The sequence below is a fragment of the Theropithecus gelada genome, chromosome 15, assembly GCF_003255815.1.
Source record: "Theropithecus gelada isolate Dixy chromosome 15, Tgel_1.0, whole genome shotgun sequence".
NCBI classification, from domain to species: domain Eukaryota; kingdom Metazoa; phylum Chordata; class Mammalia; order Primates; family Cercopithecidae; genus Theropithecus; species Theropithecus gelada.
The window spans coordinates 68075333-68093032 of record NC_037683.1 but is presented as its reverse complement, the minus strand read 5'-3'; positions in this window follow the sequence as shown (position 1 = coordinate 68093032).

Here is a 17700-nt window from a genome sequence, read left to right as displayed (position 1 = left end):
AAGTTCAAGCATACTTGAATCCTAAGTATTGATTCAAAAAGAGAATCAAGATTTTGCTTTTTAAATTTTGTACTATAATATTTGTTTTATTTTTAATTTTATTTTTCTTTCTACAGGTATGCTCTGACCACTATTTTAAGTCATTTTAGAATTATTGTATAGAAGTTTTCCTCTTCTTCAGTCTCCTGGCTTTTCTGTGTCTTTTATTTAGGGTAGCCTAATTTTCTTCCACTGAATACAGATTGTTATTTGCAGGAGCAAATTTGGTCATTAGCATCCCCAGATTAAGATCCTTTAGATTAAGCAACATGGTAATTAAACTTCACATTTCCAATATCTTCTAGGGATGGATTAGCACTTTTTTGAGTTATACACCGATTACCATGCCCAAAGGAAGAAAATTCCAGATCATTTTCTCCCTGTAATGTCATATAGCAAGGTACATTATCAGATAAGCAGAAAGAGAATAAGAAAATACTAAGAGCAGCTGAATAACTCTACAAGTCCACTCATGTGCAAATGGACACATATACACAAATTTTTGAAAATAAAGTTTTCTGTATGTACAGGTTGAATATCTCTTATCTGAAAGTCCAAAATCTGAAACCGTTTGAGTGCCAACATGGTGGTCAAAGGAAATGCTCACTGAAGCATTTTAAACTTTGGATGTTTGGATTAGGGATGCTGAGGTGATAAGATACCCAAATGTGAAACAATCCAAATTATAAAACTTGTCTTCATTTCAGATAAGAGATACTTAATGTATAATGTTATATAACTTAATAGTTTTTACACACCATGCCATTACATCTTTCTATATCAGCACCTACCAAGCTACTACCTTCTTTTTTCTATGACTATAGAGTATTTCATGGTATTTGCTTGCTACAGTTTATTGAACCCTTTGCTTGAGGTTGGGCTTTTAGGCTATCTCTACATTCTCACTAATACAAATTAAGCTAAATGGATACTCTTATTCATTCACTGAATATTTATTAAACCCCTATGCACCTGGCACTATGTTGGGCACTGGAGTGGTACAATATTGAGCACAAAATTACGTGACTGACTTTTTAGAGCTTAGAGAATGGAGGAGAGACACTTATTAATTAAACTATCCACATAGATGTAACATTACATCTACGTCCATTCCTCTTCGGTAGAGACATATGGTTATACAGTATTTAATAGTAAGATTTACCTAGTAGGGATTCAGGGAAGCTTTTCAGTAATGGATTCTTCAGCTGGAGCCTGAGAGAACTGTGTTAACTTTAGTGTCCAAACACTGAGAATCCAACAGTACCCTAACTTGAATTATGGAGAGTGCATAAGACAGAACTTTTGACCTGTTTTTCTCCTAAAGAGTATTATATTCCAGGAAACTGATTATTTGAAACAGCACATTGTAAATCTTGCTAAAATCATAATATAATTACATTCATGGTCATCAGTGTTTTCTAGCCTTGCAATGGAGTTCTTTTAACTTCCCTGCCACAGACTTTGATATTAAAATTAAATAAAATATGTTGTTGGATCAATTATGTACCAAAATAGATTGACAAATTTGCTGATTCTATCTATTGAACATGAACAAATGATGATCAGTTTTGACAAAGTCATCAACATATTTGCACAATTTAAAGTTTTAGAACAAAAACCATGATTATTATCCATGACTACAGCAGAACAATACACAAGTATAAATTTTTATATATATATATATATATATATATTTTTAGCCAGAATTTCGCTCTTGTTGCCCAGGCTGGAATGCAATGGCACGATCTCTGCTCACTGCAACCTCCACCGCCCGGATTCAAGCGATTCTCCTGCCTTAGCCTCCCAAGTAGCTGGGATTACAGGCATGTGCCATCATGTCCGGCTAATTTTGTATTTTTAGTAGAGATGGAGTTTCTCCATGGTGGTCAGGCTGGTCTCGAACTCCCGACCTCAGGTGATCCACCCACCTCGGCCTCCCAAAGTGCTGGGATTACAGATGTAAGCCACTGCGCCTGGCCAAATTTTTATCTTTTTCCTCCGCAAGTTCATGTTCTAAAAGAGAATGAAGTTATTATTTTTCAAACATTATACTATAATATTTATCTTATTTTTAATTTAATTTTTCTTTTGATTGGTATGTTCTGACCACTATTTTCATTTATTGTAGAATTATTACATCACACAATTTTGCCATAAAAACAATGTTTAAAAAATAATCCATTCTTCACATCAAATGCAATAGCTATACTCTGGTCATGGCTAGGTATTAAACCCATTTCTTTAGAGGTGATTAGAATCAGAATCACAGGCCTCAGTGGTGGCCGACAATATAGAGCAGTGTAATACTGTTTCCTCAAAGAAAAAGATTAAGAGTGATGTGGTATTAGAGCAATTAACTAAACAATCACCCTACTTACTCTATTAAGTTCTAAACCCTGGGCTAGAGGGGAAATCCAAAGAAAGGTAAACTCATGCTTTTTACTCTCTAGAACCTTCTAGTAATGATCAACTATGGACAATGAGGAAATTGGGTACCATGGAGGACCATTTGATGCCTTGTCTAAGACACTGGCTGCGGACTGGGGTTCTATCAAATTCGAACTTTATGACCTAGAGGAAATAGCTGACCTTCTCCAAGTTTACTTTCTCTGACCTATAAAGTGGGGATAATATTATTACCACATAGAGATAGTATACCTGGCACATTATGGGTATCTAGTGACTCTTAGTCAGATACAAACAAGACATGGCAAATTAAACATGGAGGAGATAATTAAAAGTTTGATGCAACAGCAAATAATAGGTTATCAGGTGAGGATTCATTTCCTAATGGATGATACGCATGCTATTAGAGTTCAGGGAACATTTGGAACATCTGAATACTGGATTTAGAGTACACACCCGGCAGGTGGACAGGAATGGGGCCTGGAGTCATTAGGAGAAGCCTCCAAACAACAAATTGCCTTGCGTGAATGTCTTAACTACATTCCAGTCCCTAGCTTAACTAATATATTTTCAGTATTGAATCTAAAAAGCACAAAAGATTATATGCTGTATTATTCCTTCATTTAAAGTACACAAAAGGCAAAGCTCATCTGTGGTGTTACAAGTCAGGATAGAGTTTATCTTGTAAGAGAGATAAGAGAACTGGAAGGGGCAGGAATGATCTGGGAACTAGTGATGTTCTGTTTCTCGATGTGGATGCTGGTTACAGGGATGTTTCTTAAGTTTGTGGAGATATATTTTTATGTGTGTACTTTTTAATATACTACTCTATAATACAATTTCAAAATACATAAAGTTTCATTTTGAAAGTTTTGAAAAAATAAAGAATAAAGGGGAAAAATTAAGAAAAAATCACCTGTAATCCTAGGGCTTAAAGTAACTGCTGTTAACATTTTAGCGTAGATGTTTCACACATAATTAAGATCATCCTGTATAAACTGTCTATTTTACAACCTATTTTTTTCACTAAGCAAGCATGTTACAAGCCCTTTCCCATGTCAGTGAATATTTTTCTAAAACGTGATTTATGTATATACCATAATTACCATTTTCTTTAATAATTATGATATTTCTACTTTTAATATTTAAATATCACCACAATGAACTCTTTTGTACATAAATATATTACTTGTTTTAGTATTTGGCCAGGATAACTTTCTATCAGTCATAATGTTTAAGGTTTTTTTGTATACTTTAAAATTTCCCTTTAAGATTTGAGTTCATTTCTCTCAAATCCTTAACAATATTGAGAATGTTTTTCAAATCTGCATTTTGTAGGTGAGCATTCTTTTACTTTTACATTTTTGTTTTTTTAATCCTGAGACTGAATGTTGTTTTATATTATTAGCCATCTCTGCTTCTTTTTTTGGAATGCCTTCTCCTAGCCTTGGCCAGTTTTTTTGTTTTTTCCTATTAGAGTATTCCATTTCTCTCAGATTTCTCAGCTTTGCAGTATCCTCTTGTCCAAACTCAATATTTCATTCAGACTAAAACCTAGACTTTACTTGCTTTATGAACTAAGTTCATTTCTGTCCACTTATGCTTTTGGCATCTGATCCCGTTTGTGTTTCTGGTCTGAGTTTTTAAACTTTCTTCTGGGTTTTAAAAGTTCATTATAACCAAACTAACTATGGATAAAACAGTAATACTTTGTGGTAGAAGATACGGAGATTGACTATAAACTATTCCCAAGTGTAAGGCCATAGGAAAAAAAAAAAAAACCTAATTCCCACTACTATTTCCAACAGTCACCATACATATCCATGCTAAATTATAATTACAATCGTTGACCCCAAAGTTGTGGCATCCTAGTTTTAGTAGATTGAGCTCTTTCTGGTTTATACCGAGCATCTGGCTTGTAGATGAACTTTGTCATTTCTGTATTTTCTAAAAGCCTGTAAAAAAAAACATGCTTTCTATTTCCCTTATTGCAGTAATGTCCATTAGAAAACACAAAGCAAAGTGTATTTTCAACCAAGCACACAGACTGCCTGCAGTTTCCTCTCATTGGGGTTTGTTCTCCCTCTATCACAGTTGGGAGAAGGCTGTGTGTGATCGGTATTTTTTTCTATCTCTATGAAAGATGACTTTCACATTCTCCAGTTTGGGATGGTCACTGATGAAGTCAGTGCTGGAAATGGCTCAGCCGCGCTGGGCAGCAGAGGGGGCAGATGTCTTTCTGTTTTTTTCTTCATTTTGAATGTGCCCCGTGGCAAGCCTTAGTTCCTTCTCTCTGTTGGTCTTGAACCTTTACCTTTATTCTTTGCTTACTCCTATTGTATTTTTCCTGCTGTCACTTATGGTGGGCTCGGGGAACAATGTTGCAGGAACATAGAGCTTTTGAGGGAAATGTAAATTGCCGGCGATAGTGAGTCCCGTCTGTTTTCTCATCGGAAAGCAGCATTTCAGAGAGCTGAACTGGCGACACTGCTTGGCGAAGACATGCCGAGTTCAGGAATATTCCCTGTTCCCAGGCCCTGGTTGTGTCGAAGTGGGACTTTGTGAAGAGGGGGCACTCTGGGAGAGACGGGAGCAAAGGGGCACTTTCAGAAGCAGATGCTCCTGGCTTCGGAAGGAAAGCTGCTCTAATCGGAGTTCAGCCGTCTAGCAGACAATCCACAGCTTTGGAGAGAGACAAACAAAAAGGAGTCTCTTAGTCTAGTGCATAAATGTAAGAGGCTTGTCTTAAGTGTGTGTGCAGGACTCTAGCAGGGCTAAAAATGTTATGCAGAGTTAAAGTGAGGCATTGTTTAGGTTTTAATGAAGGCAACCAATTTTTAACAACAGAAGTTCTGTTGCTGAATACCCCTCCCCTTCGCCCTCAACATTCAGTTCCTCTGCCCCTGCACCTGCTTTCATTTTTGGCTTCTTGGCACTGATGTTCACAGAGACATCAGCTGGCAGTGGCAAACTGCTAAAAGCTCCCCTGCAATGCAGCTCTGCAAATGCCAGCCATTTATCCACTGGTGCATGCCAGCTTAACGTAAGGTCTCCCTTTCTCCCTCCAGCCCCAGCCCCCTCGGCCCCCCAGTTTTACTTCCAAATGACAGTAAATGATCCAAACTGAGCAGTGGTTTGGCCCTTTGAGTATCCATTAAGTGTGGCCACATTTATTTGCTGCATCTATTTGCTGTGATTATAATATTTTGATCCAAAGAGTGTTGCAGAAAATTTAGATGACAATACTATTTCTTCTATTCAATAAAGAGCTATTGGCCCACAGGCTCATTTCTCTCTCCCCAGCAGATGGTGGGATAGTTTCTTGAGGTCTCTCTGACTTGAAATAGGCTTTTTGTTTTTGTTGCTTATTGAGAGCCAGTTGCCCCAAATTCATTGAATAAAGACATCCACTTTTCAGTTTAAGCTAAGCTCCAATAGATAAATACTGACTTGGAATTGGGGACTGATGGACAAGCTGGAAAGGCAAAGGGGCTGTTGGAAGTTCAGTATTCAGCACAAGGGTTTGCAGTTTCAGAAACGATGGTTTTAAGTTCTCCATTCACCACAACAATTCTGGCTGTATACTGAGAGAGTGTGAGAAATCTGTGAGAAATTCGACATATATTTATTTTTCTTGGAAATTAGAGAATATCTTCACAGTGTACACTCTGAAGGGCTTTTGTTTTGTTTTGTTGTGTTTTTAATGATCTAAACCATCTGGGGAGTTGATAAAGGATGCGATTTTCACAAGCTGAGTTAGCAAAGCCTATTGCTAAATCCCAAACCTTTATCCAGCCTACAGATAAAACCAGGGTGGGAGAGCTTCCCTTCCAGCTCTGAAGCACTATGATCCCACGTATGCCAAATGTTTTAGTATCTGGGTGGTAAGAAAAATACAGAACTGACTAAGGGAGCCTGGCCCAAGGATCCAGAAATGGACATTACTTCTTCTTCTTTTTTTTTTTAAAGATTGGTGGAGATCACAAATTTCCAGAAAATCTGTCTGAAAAATAAGCCAGCATCATATTTTATCTGGGGCCTTTTTGGTCTTTTTTTATCCAGGGACAGGAATTAGCACTTGCCAGTATTTCTTAGTCATCTACTTCTCAAATCTGGAGTCTAAAACCTGTCTTACAATACTAGACACAGCAGGTTCCCACATAGAATTACAGAAGTGCTTTAATTGTACCAGTCATCTTGCAATAACCATGATCTTATATAAGAATGTCTGTGTACTTAGAGTTTATGACAGATGTCCAGTTAGGCTTCTCAGGGTTCACAGTCAGCATTTGGGCCAGCCATGTGAATAAGATAGAAAAACCAGGAAATTCATTCCCAGAAACTGACTGTACACTGCCAGTGTTATTATGTCATGTTTTTTGACTCAACCCTGTCTTTTCCTTTTATTTTTTTGAGACACAGTCTTACTCTGTCACCCAGGCTGGAGTGCAGTGGCAAGATCTCAGGTCACTGCAACCTCTACCTCTGGGTTCAAGTGATTTTCCTGCCTCAGCCTCCCAAGTAGCTGGGATTACAGGCATGCGCCACCACACCTGGCTAATTTTCATTTTTTTGTTTGTTTGTTTTTACTAGAGACAGGGTTTCACCATGTTGGCCAGGCTGGTCTCAAACTCCTGATCTCAGGTAATCCACTCACTTCGACCTCCCAATGTGCTAGGTCGTCAGCCATCGTCAGCCTCCCAATGTGCTAGGTCGTCAGCCCAGCCCAACCCTGTCTTTTCTCTGAGTTCTGTCTCCTCTTTTCTAGTTATCTACTGTGGGGTACACCAGATCGAACTGAAAGTTACCCCTTTCTATTTGAACACAAGCATGATGTAAATTATAAGTTGCTCATGGTACCTAACCAGAAGTCTGACAATATTTCCAAGGCTTGTTCATCCGTGAATTTCTATTCTCTATGAGACTTGTGTGTTAATAAATCAATATTTAATTAATACCTATCACATGCTGCTTATACGTCTTTCAAACATACGTAAATTATGTCAGAAATGTCATTTTAATACTTCATCTGGCTGAGGGCGGTGGGTCATGCCTGTAATCTCAGTACTTTGGGAGGCCAAGGTGGGAGGATTGCTAGAGCTCAGGAGTTTGAGACCAGACTGGGCAGCATGGCAAGACCTTGTCTCTACCAAAAATATGAAAAAATTAGCTAGTTATGGTGGCATGCACCTGTAGTCCCAGCTACTTGGGGGGCAGAGGCAGGAGAATCGCTTGAGCCTTGGGAGGTCGAGGCTGTAGTGAGCCAAGATCGTGCTACTGCACTCCAGCCTGGGTGACAGTGAGAGCCTGTCTCAAGAACAAAACAAAACAAAAATAACTTGTGCCTAAGATGCTTTTAAAATTAAGGATCCGGCTAAACATTCAGGGGTGTCCCCCTTCTCCTGGATGGAGCCATGTTACAACGAAGAAACCCAGGAAGCTAGAGCTGGAGCTAGAGCTGGGGGTGACTGTTACAAGCATTTCACAGGAAATAATCACAAGGTAGTACAATTTTAAGTAATGTGGAAGACTTTTGGTAATACTGCTGACTTTCATGCTGACTGGTTGTCTACTTATTTCACAAAACCAGAGAGCTGTATTACCCCGTACTCCTCACTGTAGCTCTGATGTGTTTCCAGTACTAGAAGAAGGAGTATAGTAGGTGATGGGACACAGCACAGCATATCAGAACTTCTACACCTAAAATGTCCTTCAAATGATTCTTCAAAGTCCTTTAGCCTCTCTGAAACTTGGGTTTCTCATCTGCAAAATGGGAATAAAATTATATTGACTCTTGCCAATTCACAGGCTTGTTGTAAGAAACAAATTAATATTTATTAACTTTAGATCACTATATAAATGTTCATTATTATAACTATTTGTGTTACTGCTTTGTAAACCACACAAGGCTATATGATTGTCAGTTATAATAATTATTATTTACATTAGAATTGTGTTGGCAATGCCTTAACAAGTCTGGCCTTCTTCCTCTTTTCCCTAATTCAGAGTGGCTCCATCCAAACAGTCGAATGAGCTTTGACACAACCCTCTCCCTCATTTCTCATATTTTATCTATCTTAACTTCTATTGATTTTGAACTTCTTCAAGCTGAAGGAACTTAGGGCAACATATTGTATTCAGATCTGATCTGTAGTGGTTCCTAGCTCAACACTGAATAATTGAATACATTTAATTTATAAATGTTTTATAGGTATTTATTCATATCCTACTTTAATTCAAAAGAAAGATTTAGGGAAGGTTATATGACACATAAATACAACAAATTAGCATATGACAGAGGTAGCTGGGAAATGCAAAGATAAACTAATGGTAGTACCTAAAACAGAATCAAGAATTAGATTAATACAAAGTCCTAACATTGAGTCCTTTTTTTAAAATTTAATTTTTGTTTCAATAGGTTTTGGGGGAACAGGTGGTAGTTGACTAAGTTCTTTAGTGGTGTTTCCTGAGACTTTGATGCACCCATGCAGTGTACACTATACCCAGTGTGTAGTCTTTTATCCCTCACCCTGCTCCCATGCTTTCCCCCGAGTCCCCAAAGTCCATTGTATCATTCTTATGCCTTTGCGTCCTCATAGCTTAGCTCCCACTTATGAGTGAGAACTGTTTGGTTTTCCATTCGTGAGTTAATTCACTTAGAATAATAGTCTCCAATTCAACCCAGGTTGCTGTAAATGCGATTATTTAGTTCCTTTTTATGTCTGAGTAGTATTCCATGGTGTGTGTGTGTATGTATGTGTGTGTGCGTGTGTGTGTATATATATATATAATTTTCTTTACTCGTTGATTGATGGGCATTTGGGCTGGTCCCATATTTTTGCAATTGCAAATTGTGCTGTTATTAACATGTGTGCAAGTATTTTATTTTTGTAAAATGACTTCTTTTTTCCTCTCGGTAGATACCCAGTAGTGGGATTGCTGGATCATAATGGTAGATCTATTTTTAGTTTTTAGAGGAATATTCACATCTACTTTTGTTCTTTAAGGACTATTCACACTGTCTTCCATAGTGGTTGTACTAGTTTACATTCCCACCAACAGTGTAAAAATGTTCCCTTTTCACCACATCCATGGCAATATCTATATTTTTAAATTTTTTGGATTATGGCTATTCTTGCAGGAGTAAGAAATGTGGTATCACATTTTGGTTTTGATTTGCATTTCCCTGATAATTAGTGATGTTGAGCATTTTTCCATGTGCTTTTGGTTATTTGTATATATTCTTTTGAGAATTTTCTATTCATATCCTTAGCCCACTTCTTGATGGGATTGTTGTTTTTTTCTTGCTGATTTGTTTGAGTTATTTATGGATTCTGGATATTAGTCCTTTGTCAGATATATAGATTGTGAAGATTTTCTCCCACTTTGTGGGTTGTCTGTTAACTCTGCTAATTATTTCTTCTGCTAAGCAGAAGCCTTTTAGTTTAAGTCTCATCTATTTATCTTTGTTTTTGTTGCATTTGCTTTTGGGTTCTTGGTCATGAAGTCTTTGCCTAAGCCAATGTCTGGAAGAGTTTTTCCCGTGTTATCTTCTGGAATTTTTACGGTTTCAGGTCTTAGATTTAAGTCTTTGATCCATCTTGAATTGATCTTTGTGTAAGGTGAGAGATGAGGATCCAGTTTCATTCTTTTACATGTGGCTTGCCAATGATCCCAGCACCATTTGTTGAATAGGTTGTCTTTGCCCCACTTTATGTTTTTGTTTGCTTTATCAAAGATCAGTTGGCTGTGAGTATTTGGTTTTATTTCTGCGTTCTCTATTCTGTTCCGTTGGTCTATGTGCATATTTTTATACCAGTACCATGCTGTTTTGTTGATCTGATAGTTTAAAGTCAGGTAATGTGATGCCCCAGATTTTTACTTTTGGTTTAGTCTTACTTTGGCTATGCAGGCTCTTTTTTGGTTCCATATAAATTTTAGGATTGTTTTCCCAGTTCTTTGAAGAATGAGAGTGGTATTTTGATGGGAATTGCATTGAATTTGTAGATTGCTTTTGGCAGTATGGTCATTTCACAATATTGATTCTACCTGTCCATGAGCATGGGATGTGTTTCCATTTGTTTGTGTCGTCTATGATTTCTTTCAGCAGTGTTTTGTAGTTTTCCTTGTAGAGGTCTTTCACCTCCTTGGTTAAGTATATTTTAGATATATTCCTAAATTTTTGTTTTTGCAGCTATTATAAAAGTGATTGGGTTCTTAGTTTGATTTTCAGCTTGGTTGCTGTTGGTGCATAGCAGAGGTACTTATTTGTGTACATTAATTTTGTGTCCTGAAACTTTGCTGAACTCATTTACTAGTTCCAGGAGCTTTTTGGATGAGTCTTTAGGGTTCTCTAAGTATATGATCATATCAACAGCAAACAGTGACAGTTTGACTTCCTCTTTTCTGACTTGGATGCCCTTGATTTCTTTCTCTTATCTGATTGCTCTGGCTAGGATTTCTAGTACTATGTTGAATAGAAGCAGTGAAAGTGGGCATCCTTGTCTTGTTCCATTTCTCAGGGGAATGCTTTCAACTTTTCCCTATTCAGTATAATGTTGGCTATGGGTTTGTCATAAATGGCTCTTATTACCTTATGTCCCTTGACATTGAATCCTTACTATGAATGGGTCCAACTGTAACTAGACATTTCATTAGACTCAAAATTTAGTGGTCATGAGATGGAAGCACAAATATTGTCTAAGACAAACACACATGCCTTCTGAATATAATTACAAGAGAGAAATTTCTGGAAAAATCTCCTAAAAAGGACTCAGTGAAATGTAATAAATAATGTTCCTAAGGATATCATTGTAGAAAGTATGTCTAACAGTTTCACTGAGCTCTTTCATTAAATGTTTTTTGTACTTGGTATTGGAGGTACTAAAACATGTAAGATAGACCTTGCTATCAAGGAATCACTGAGAAAAAGAAATATACATTAGAAAAAATCAGTGCCATTCACTAAGATAAGTTGAACAAGAGAGGGAGGGTACATAGTGCAGTGGGGCACAGAGGAGAAAGTGCTCATTCCCACTGAGTGGGCCAATGAGGCCTTCTTGGAAGAGAGAGCACCAGATCGCCTGCATTTCTTCAACAATTTGTATCAATTGTCAATTATGTGCTAGGCAAGATGTTACGTGCTAAAATTAAGATGATGAGAATAATGTCTTTGTATTTATAAGTAGACAAGGCTTTTAAGAGCATTTCAGTGAGAAAGACTCTCCCTTGTTTGTGAGTCATTCCCCGCCCCCCAACTGTGAAAGTTTAATAACAACAGATCTCTTGCTTGCCACTGCCTTCTGAAAAGGAACATGGAACAATATCAGGAACTGCATGAGATGCTCTAGCCACTGTGCAAAGCTGCCAGAGGCCTTGGGAAAGGAAGTAGATAAGAAATAGGCTTCTAGGAATGCATGGGATGCCTCTCCTTTGGACAGAGGGAGGAGTGACTGAACCAGGACAAAACAAAGACCTGAATGTTTGGCATCTAGGAAGGCCAGCAGATATTACCTCCAATTGAAATAACATGCTGGGAAATAGACATGAAAGTCATCTTTTTACAGAAAAGAAAAAAGAATATGCAACTTGGTTCCCTTACTTCTGAATAATTGAGATGAGCCAAGTTCATCCTGCTGTCAGGGTGGATATCTTGATTTTTCCAGTGACCAAACTTCTGAGATACTTCCCACTGGTAGTGAACTGTTAGGCCAAAAAAGTCAACATTAATACAAATAACTCTTCATTATTACCTATATAAATAATGTTCTAATATATTTCATTTAATATTTCCATGTGTGATTTTTTTTGCTGTATATGAAAGCAATACTCCTCGATTAGTCAGCATGCCTTGGAGGATAACAACATATGCTATTTGCAAGGAGGTACTTGGCACTAAGAGGCAGCACAGAAATATTCAGTAGAGATTCCATTAGTCTGATGCTCAAAAAGGGAGACAAGATGAACTCATAAAACAATAAAAAAATCTAAGTTACAGTCATATGATAAGTGTTATATGCACAGTATAGATAATAACCTACTGACAAAATGAAAGGAAGAAATTACTGGAGCAAGAGGAATCAAGAAAGATTTTATAAAAATTGGGAACTAAAGAGTAGGAAGAACTTAGATAGGAAGGACATCAAGCAGAAGCATTTCAGACCAGAAGAGAAAAGCTTATAAAGGTGTAGAAAAATAACTTTAAAAAAAAAGCATATGCAAATCTGGGAAGCAGAAGATAACTATTATAACACAGCTGTCAAAAGAGATCTGTCTCTGTCTGTCTGTCTCTGTCTCTCTCTTTCTCTGTCTCTCTCTTTCTCTGTCTCTCTCTCTCTCTTTCTCTCTCTACACCCACCGCCCCCCCCACCAAGCCACATACACACACAAGCATTCTTGGGAAGTTTGAAACCTTTGAGAAAGTAAATGGATGTAGATGCATAATGAAATATACATCCTTATTAACAAACATCTGCCAATATAAATTCCTTCAAAGGCATAAACGTTACCAAATGAAAACTCATACAAACAATCCTCCAGGAAAAAAATAGCTTAATGCCAAATATGTCAGTGCTGGTAGGTTAATTCTAGATAGATACGGTGCAAAATAGTAATTATCAGGGAGCTGAACCTGAATAAACCACATTCCTTTGTTAAATTCAAACCTGATTAATAGTACTAAATATCAGACTAAATCAAAATTTTTGTTACAAATACAACAGCGTTTGTTTTCACATGTTTGCTTTATATATATGCTGGAATATATTCTCTGAAACAAACTGGCATAGCATCTATTTTGGTATCAAATAGCAAATTCTACCATAGTTTTAAAAAATGTTAAATCACACACACACACACACACACACACACACACACACACACACAAATAATCTTCAGAGAAGTTAAATAAGTTGCACAAGATCACATGTCAAAACAACTCTTTATGGCTACAGAACCCTGTGCTTTAAATTATAAGAGTGAAAACCTCTTATAAAAGTAAAAATCTAAAGTTGTGTGCCAGAACCCCAGGGGAGCCTTTTGCATGCAAATGCCAGAACTAGCCCCAGATCCACTGAATTGGAATCCCCAGAATGGGGCCCAGATGTGCAGATTATTTTTAAAAAGTATTCTTTTAAGATATTGATGCATATCCTTATTTAAGATGCTGCCTACCAAAACTACAAAACAAATGAATGCATGAATGAATGAATACATCAATCAAGAAAGGAATGGAGGCCCAAGTTTGTCACTGAAGTTCAGCAAGACAAGATAGAGAAATATTAATCTTTGTAGCTTTCTTCCTCTGCCTCACTTTCCAATGGTCCTTTAATTAATCAGAACTCTACATTGCCCGAAGGAAAATTTGGATTGTAATAGCAGGGAAAAAGACACAATTTATGTTTATTTTTGGTTTTTTCAACGAGGCTCTAGAGAATCACAACGAAAGGCCTGGAGAGCAACAGCATTGACTGGAAGAGAGTGGGAAAGCAGAGAAGGGATTGCTACCCTTCCTAGGTTGTTCATGTAGCACGTAGGCAATGGGTGGGGAAGCGGCGAGTAAGACATCTGACTAGCTCCTGCTAATATGGCACAGAATGAAATAAAATGTTGAGAAAAATGACAGTAACGTGATGTCAAAATGTGGAGGAAAAGTCAGAATGCGGAGGAAAAGGAGATTAACTCTGCCTGGTGACACTTTAAAGAATCCCTGAGGAAGTTAGCACCGGAGTTGACAGTCAATGCATATGATTTCCCATAGATAGAGAATGTGGGGAAAAGCATTCTGGACACACCTTATTTAGGCAGTGTCAGATTAGATGTAGGTAGTTTTCATCAAGCTGAACAAAGCAGATTCAAGAAGAAAAAATTACTGTATTTCTAGAACTTTTTAGTTCAATTCTCTACCACTTTGAAAGATATAAGAAATAGATAATGAAATTACTATGATTATTATTGATCTCATTCCTCATTATTTTAGCTAATTCATAATTTGTTGATGACTAGCACATCACTTTCACTCACCAGGAGGTCCCTAGCCAAGGTGCTTTAGGTGGCTTCTCATTCTCACTCTCCTCTTCTTCCCTTGCCCACCAACCCGGATCTGACACTCACAAACTGCTGGATTCTCAAACCTGTTATCTGCTTCCACTGATTCAAGTCACTAGAGTGAAAATACAATCCTCTGTTGAAATGCTCCATGCATCTGAACTATGGAAGTATAGAGCGAGTGCTCCAATCTTTGTAGTCCACTCTATCAGCAACTCATCAGTAACTAGTGGGGAAAATTTCAGGTCACATAGAACAACTGAGGAGTAGATTATGAAAGCTAAAAGGTACCTTAGAGACAATCCACTCCTCTGTTTTATTAACTATTGAATTTGAGGTTCAAAGAGGTTAATTTGTTCATATCTGGAAGCTTCTAAGGGTCAGAAGTGAAACTTGGACCTAAATCTAGGTGCAGTATTTGTATTCCATACCTGCGAAGGAAGGGAGGGGAGTGTTCAGCAGCAACACTCAGGACTGACTTTGCAGGATGCTACTTCTCCTTCTCCTACCTACTTTCCTTTAGGGCCAACTCTCACGTGAACTTGGTGCTTTTTCTTACTAATTTACTTTTCCAAATGAAGCAAAGATTAAAATCCTATACATTAACTGTGTGCAAACTGTTAGACAACAATAATTTCTTTTCTTTGAGTTCACAATATGCTATACCAGGGAGTGATTTCAGAATTGGGTAGACTCAAATTTAATGAGACTTGATTATAATTACTCAATGTTGTATTGAAAATTGCTGAAGAGGCCGGGTGCGGTGGCTCACACCTGTAATCCCAGGACTTTGGAAGGCCAAGGTGGGCAGATTGCCTGAGGTCAGGAGTTCGAGACCAGCCTTGCCAACATAGTGAAACCCCTGTCTCTACTAAAAATACAAAAATTAGCCAGGCATGGTGGAGGGCACTTGTAATCCCAGCTACTTGGGAGACTGAGGCAGGAGAATCACTTGAACCTAGGAGGTGGAGGTTACAGTGAGCCGAGATTGCGCCACTGCACTCCAGCCTGGGCGACAGAGAAATTGTCTCAAAAAAAAAAAAAAAAAAATTGTTGAAGAAATTGAAGAATCATTCCTTCCCATTATAATGGACTTAGTAAGGAGCATGAATGAGCCAAACAAAGAATTAATAAAATTTGCAGATCTATTTTTAGAAAGCCTGGCTAAAAAGTCAGGATTAAAAAATAAGAAATGACTTGGAAGAAATTATTTAGAATTTTGAACACGTCTGAAACACAGATGAATTTCTATAGGTGGAAAATCTTAAATATAATTAATACAAAAAATTATGCCAGAGGCCAGGCAAGGTAGCTCAGCATGTAACCTCAGCACTTTGGGAGGCTGAGGCGGGCAGATCATCTAAGACCAGGAGTTCGAGACAAGTCCGGCCAACATGGTGAAACCCATTTATACTTAAAAAAAAAAAAAAATAGCTGGGTGTGATGGCATACCTGTAATCTCAGTCACTCAGAAGCCTTAGGCACAAGAGTCGCTCGAAGGCTGGAGGCAGAGGTTGCAGTGAGCCAAGATTGTGCCACTGCGCTCCAGCCTGGGTGACACAGCAAGACCCTGTCTCAAACAAAACAAAACACGAAACAACCACAATTACATCAGGATAAAAAAAGAAATCTAGTCAAGCTAATCTTTGGTTGATTTATAATGTAATGTTGCAGAAAAGGGTATACTATTCAATTTGGAACTGAGACAAGAAAAATCAGTGCTAGGAACTGAGTCTAGATTTTCGGAAAAATGTAGACAAAGAAGAGCTAATTCAAAACAAGAGCAATAGAGTGATTGTATCATTTGGAGACTAATGTACCTGGAAGACAGCATGAATATTATGATCAAAGGTTTGGTTAGACAATGATTGAAGTAATAAATTATTAACAGTCATGATAAACAGAAAGGGGAAGTTACAATGAAATAAATCTAAAAAGACAAACCGAAGAAAGTTAAAGAAATGTCTACAGTGGTTACTATAGAAAAAAAGTGGTGAAATGGCTCAGAATCATAGATATGCTTCCAACCATGAATTGGAATCCTGAAATTTTGAGTTTAAAGAAAATATAAAATGATAATAGTATTATTATATGGATTTATCGAAAAATGAGTTAACCAATCAATGCCCACATCTCTTTAAATTCAGGTGTAAGGGTTTGTCCACTTAAATTGAACCTTTTTTATAGTTTCTGTTCAGTCAAAGAACATAAGCAATAGGAAATGCCCAATATATTCTTTTTTTTCTCTTTTTTTGTGATGGTTGAAGAGATACTAATCTAATGAAAATGAATCTGATCTAGAGTCTTTGGAAAATATTTATGAAGAACTATATCATATTAGTCTAATTTCAACACCAAGCTTGCCAATACTGCTTGATAATGCTTAGAGGGTTCAACATTGTCCTTTCTCCGGCCATGCCCCTCTCCCAAGGCAGGGAATCTGAGAGTCGAGGACTGTTCTCACCTGCAATATGCCACCAAGACCTGCCACTGGGCTTGAGGGAGGCCCAGGAGCAAGGGTTGCAGTGTGTGTGAAGGAGGGCAGTAAACAGAACTTGGAAGTACTGAGTAGAGCATCCGCTGGTGCATGAGGCCCCTCGTGTTGCAGGATGGAACCCTGAATAGAATGGGGGTTCAGGTCCACTCTCTTATGCCACCATGTTCCTCTGCAGAACTCTGATGAATCCAGTACTTTGAAATGTGAACCTGGTCTTCCAGATTATTATATAGTTGGTTTGTTTAAGGCTGGAAGATAGAACATAATTTAAACATTGTTAACTTGGTTTACATATTTGAAATATTTGGACATATAGTATGTGGTCTTACCCCGGGCCTGCAAAGTTTTAGAGGCAGACCTGTGTCTTGGCCCCTCTCAGGCTATGCAGGTTCCAGAAAGCAGGGACTATCTCCTATTTTTCCCTTGTCTTTTACCATATCTGACAAGATGCTCCATGCGTGTTTGGGAAATCAAAAGGAACTGAAATAGGAAAATGCAGGGACACGTGATATGAACATAGGTAGAAGATGAAGCAAATATTTCCAGCAGTTAGAATTATTATCAATCTGCCCCATTGCCTTGACTTTCCTGCCACAGAGAGAAATATTCAGGAACGTTATTCCAGACTCAGAACTAAGCCCCTGATGAACAGGTCACCACGACTGTACCTGGTGTTTTACAACCTTGCAGCCTGTTTCCTACACTGCCCAGGT